Source organism: Hemitrygon akajei, unplaced genomic scaffold (assembly GCF_048418815.1).
Source record: "Hemitrygon akajei unplaced genomic scaffold, sHemAka1.3 Scf000185, whole genome shotgun sequence".
Classification (NCBI taxonomy): domain Eukaryota; kingdom Metazoa; phylum Chordata; class Chondrichthyes; order Myliobatiformes; family Dasyatidae; genus Hemitrygon; species Hemitrygon akajei.
The window spans coordinates 194593-199628 of record NW_027332071.1 but is presented as its reverse complement, the minus strand read 5'-3'; the positions used below and the strand labels follow the sequence as shown (position 1 = coordinate 199628).

General features: G+C 47.9%; 1 long non-coding RNA gene across 1 annotated transcript; it reads right to left on the bottom strand.

Annotated features, from left to right (window-relative positions):
* Nucleotides 1-408: 408 nt before the first annotated feature.
* On the bottom strand, nt 409-1890 carry LOC140724300 (uncharacterized). The gene is made up of 2 exons (XR_012098087.1): nt 1600-1890; nt 409-871 (listed from the first exon to the last, which is right to left on the bottom strand). It is a non-coding gene; the product is annotated as an uncharacterized lncRNA (long non-coding RNA).
* Nucleotides 1891-5036: the final 3146 nt, after the last annotated feature.

The following is a 5036-nucleotide window of genomic DNA, read 5'->3' as shown; positions in this document are numbered from 1 at the left end:
TAGATTAAGTAAAAAATATTTACAGAAGCCTAAGAAGGAAGGTGGTTTTGCTTTGCCAAAGCTGAGATTTTACTATTGGGCAGTTAATATTCAATATTTAATATTTTGGACACAAGAATTGGTCATAGTACCTTGCCCACAATTGGGAAATTTGGAGTGTAAATCTGTACAAGACTTCTCATTGTTTTCTATTTTAGGATCTTCACTTCCTTTTGCTTTATCTAAACCGAATAAACAAATAACTAATCCTATAGTTAAACATACATTAAGAATATGGTTTCAATTTCATAAATTCTTTGGCTTGAATATTCAAGCCCTATTATATCTAACTTCTTTTTCCAGCCCTCTTTTATGGACCAAGCCTTTGTGTTTTGGAAAACAAAAGGTATAACATGTTTTCGTCAAATATTTTTAGATAACAGTTTTATGTCCTTTGAAGAGCTATACAATCTAATATTCATATTTTTTTAGATACTTGCAAGTCAGAAATTTCTTGAATGTTAGTATTTTCTGAAATTATGTCCAATGGACATGACAGAAAAAATTCTAGCTCTGAATCCTTGCCAGAAGAGTTAAGTAGCCATCATTTATCATATGATCATGAAAATACAGCCAGGAGTATCAGAAATAATTAAGAAGGAATGGGAAAAAGAACTTCACTGTCTTATACCCACAGAGCAGTGGGAGAAATTTTTACAATTAGTCAATTCTTCTTCTATTTGTGCTAAACATGCCTAATACAATTTAAGGTTGTTCATAGGGCTCACATGTCCAAGGATAAACTTGCTCGATTTTATTCTTATGTTAATCCAACCTGTGACAGATGTCATTCTGAAGTCGCTTCATTGACCCACATGTTCCGGTCTTGCCCCTGTTTGCAAAATTATTGGAAAGATATTTTTGGTATTACTTCAACAGTTCTGAATATCAAATTGCAACCGCATCCTATTACTGCAATTTTCGGATTACCAATGGTGGATAAAAGTCGTTTATCCCCCCTCAGCCCGGCGGATGATTGCATTTGTTACGTTAATGGCTAGAAGATCTATCCTATTGAACTGGAAAGAAATTAATCCTCCAACTATATTTCAGTGGTTTTCTCAAACGATTTCTTGTTTGAGTTTAGAAAACATTACAAGTGTTGTCTTTGACCCTTCAGTTAAATTTGAAGAAACTTGGAGACCATTTATTCAACATTTTCATATAAGCTAAACTGACTTTTCCTAAACCTTACTTTTATTGTCCTTAATTATTTGGATGGATGTGCGGAGTTATTGACGCTACTGTGTATAATTGATATAATGCAATGGCCCATGTCGGTTAGGATTTTTTTCATTTTTTGGGGGGGAGGATTTCTTATTTTCTCCATTTTTTGTAACCACTATGAGTTTTGGAGGTTATTATCATCTATTTGTATTTATACCTTCACCTATTAATTATGTACTCTCAAGCTCTTTGTATTCATGTTTCATTTTTGTGTTTGTTTAAAATCAATAAAAAGATTTAAAAAGGACTATTCTGAGGAAAGGGTGGAATAGGCGCAACGGGCCGAGTGGCCAGACATGCTCCTGTTACTTATTTTCTAAAGCACGAGTTTACCTTTGCGCCTTGTTCTCCCTTGGTTTTCAGCCGTTCGGATTGCACAGGGGAGCGGTGAGAGCTCCGGAGATCCATCGGCAGCCGCTGCGGGGCAGCTCCCGTATCCCAGCAGGAAGGGACGGGTCTGGGAGACAACTCCAGACAACAGGCCCCGATCCTCGGCGGGGAAAGGCCGGGCGCCCTCCGTGTAGCTGAAACATCTCACGGAATCTCCGCCGGTCTCTTCAGCTCTGCCTTCGAAAGGATTCACGACCCGCCGGTGGTGCAGCCGAAACCCGAGGCGCAGCTCCCGGTCTCCGGCCTCACTGGGCCCCGGTTGCAAACTGCGGCTGGGCCGGGCGCACAGCGTCCCGCCCACTGACTCCCCTCAGCCAATGAGAGCATCCGTCTCCCAGCGGTGATCGCTGATTGGCTGTGAGTGTGTCTGAGGACGGGCTGCTGCTGGGAGCTGGAGATGTCAGTCACAGTTTGTTCTCAGAATTAAAGCAAGTTTCCCGAAACTCAAATTTCAAAATAAATTTTATTATCAGAGTCCAGATAAGTTACCACATACAACCCCGAGAAGCATTTTCCTGCGGACATACTTAGAAAAAATATAGAATAGTGACCATAACAGAAGCAGGCAGTGAAAGATCAGCCAGAGTGCTGAAGGTAACAAACTGTGCAAATACAGGGAAATAGCGATAAATAACGAGACATGAAATGACCGCAGCGGCTGCTGATGGATCTCCGGAGCTCTCACCGCTCCCCTGTGCAATCCGACAGGCTGAAGGCCAGGGGAGAACAAGGCGCAAATGTCAACTCGTGATTTAGGAAATAAGAAACAGGTGCAGGCGTTGTCATTCGGCCCGTTGCGCTGTTCTGACCCTCACTCAGAACATGGCTGATCTTTGACCTCAGCGCCACTTTCCTGCAATGTTCCCAACATCGCCGAGCCCCTAAATATGACAGTTTAATTTAGGAAACTTTTGGAGAAAACTCCAAATATTCACCGCACTGTGTTGGGGAAATTTCTCCTCATCTCAGTCCTGCTGAGGTGATCTCGGATTTTGAGTCTGTGATCACTGGTTCCACTGCCCAGCCAGGAGAAACATCATTCCTGCCCCTACCCTGTAAATACCCTGTGAGACTGTGTCTGTCTCAGTCAGGAAGCTTCTCCATGTGAACCTTGTGTTAATGAAATTGGTGACAGTTCTTTCAGACCAGCAGCTTTGACCACAAGAACACCAGACAGTGGTCAGCACGGAATGTCCTGCAGTTACTGCAGGAGAAGGACTGGATGGACACAGTGGAGTGGTTCCCTGAGCAGACAGTCCAGACCATCTGGCAGAATGCCTCATCACCAGATCTCACCGACAGGCACCAAGACCTCACCTGTCTGGCGGCGAGAGGGTCCCTCCCAGTCTGATCCTTGCTGCATGCCCGGAGATCACTCCCACAGCGCGCTGCCCCGAGATTACTGCAGTGGAGACGAGAGGGCCCCTCCCAGTCTGATCCTTGCTGCATGCCCGGAGATCACTCCCACAGCGCGCTGCCCCGAGATTACTGCAGTGGAGACGAGAGGGCCCCTCCCAGTCTGATCCTTGCTGCATGCCCGGAGATCACTCACACAGCGCGCTGCCCCGAGACTACTGCAGTGGAGACGAGAGGGCCCCTCCCAGTCTGATCCTTGCTGCATGCCCGGAGATCACTCACACAGCGCGCTGCCCCGAGACTACTGCAGTGGAGACGAGAGGGCCCCTCCCAGTCTGATCCTTGCTGCATGCCCGGAGATCACTCCCACAGCGCGCTGCCCCGAGACTACTGCAGCGGAGACGAGACAGTCACTCGCCTCTTTGCGGACTGTGGACTGGCGAAGATCTGTGTAGAAAGATGCAAGGGCCTGTGCCACAGCAGCTGCGTGACAGAAGGCTCACTGATCCTCGGGCTGTTCCCAGGACGCGCAGGAAAACGGACAGCGAGTGCTGCTGGAAGATCATCAACTCGGGGAAAGACGCTCGAAACTTGTTGGCCTGCCATCACACCGAGATGTCCGGAGAGCAGCGATTCCCAACCTGGGACCACGGTTACTGGTATTGGTCTTTGGCATTAAAAAAATGTTTGGGAACCCCTGTCATACAGGAATGCTGCCGACTGGCACATTCCAGACTACAGGGACACCATTGGTACTACAGGGATCCTCTACACCGGACAGGGGGAGGCCGGGTTGGCTGAGGAAGCCTCACAGTTATTGTAGTAGTGAACCCGGGGGGGGGGGGGGGGCACATGGCTTCTCCTTTCAGCGCAGAACTTCAATCGTCTTCCAGGGGAAGGTCCTTCCGACCGCAGGGATGAGGCCTTTTGAGATTCAGCTGACGTTTTTGTCGCTCGGGGTTTTTAAGAGATGGGGTTGCTGGCCATATGGCCAACCCTCCTCCGCTCGTAGCCGGGCTTAGACAGTCCATGGCCGCGTTTTCTTATCTGTTGCCTGTTTAATGTGTTTTTGATCCCACACTAAACATAGAAAGGGCCAGAATTTCCACTGAACACATCCAGCAGCAGAATGTTCATTCCCTGAGACAGCAGCGCGCGTAGTGGACAATCGCGGTACTGCAGGGAATCAGCAGCTCCCCGAAAGTGAAAGCATTCTGAATCAGGAAGTGCTGGGAGTTAACATGGCTTCGAAAGGAGAGACCGAGAGTTTGAGCGAGGAGGTGATTTGTCCCGTCTGCCTGGATTTCTTCATCGATCCGGTTATACTGGAGTGTGGACACAACTTCTGTCGCTCTTGTATCACACGGTGTTGGGAAAGGGAGGAGAGAAACTCCTGCCCGGAATGTAGAGAGGAGTTTGCTGACCGCACCCTCAGGGTGAATCGGGCCTTAGCAAATCTGGCAGAAAAATTTCGAAATCTAAACCTGAACCCGAAAGGGAAGGAAAGTAAACGTCACTGCGAGGAACATGAGGAAGAACTGAAGCTGTTTTGTGAAACGGACAAGACGCTGATCTGTCTGGTCTGTGCAGTGGCGGAGGAACACAGAGAGCACCGCTTCAAGCCGGTTAAAGAAGCTGTTAAAAACTACACGGTAAAACTAACATTAATTTAATACTTAACGCATTTCCTTAACAAACACATCACTCTCTGCAACTTCCGCCATCTCCAACGGGATTCTAGCATCTCTCCGTCCCACAACCCACCTCCTCACCCCGCAACTCTCCGCTCTCCATACGGATCGCGGTCCACGTCCTGTATCGCCCTGATCCACTCGCTCCTCCCCACTGATCTCCCTCCTGGCACCGACACCTGCAAACGGGACAAGTGGGACCTGACTCCTAACCTCCTCCCTCGTCACCATTCAGGGCCGCAAACAGCCCAGTTCCTCCCGTTTCTTCCATGGTCGATTGTCCTCTCGTACTAGATTCCTTCTTCTCTAGCCCTTTACCTCTCCCACCTATCT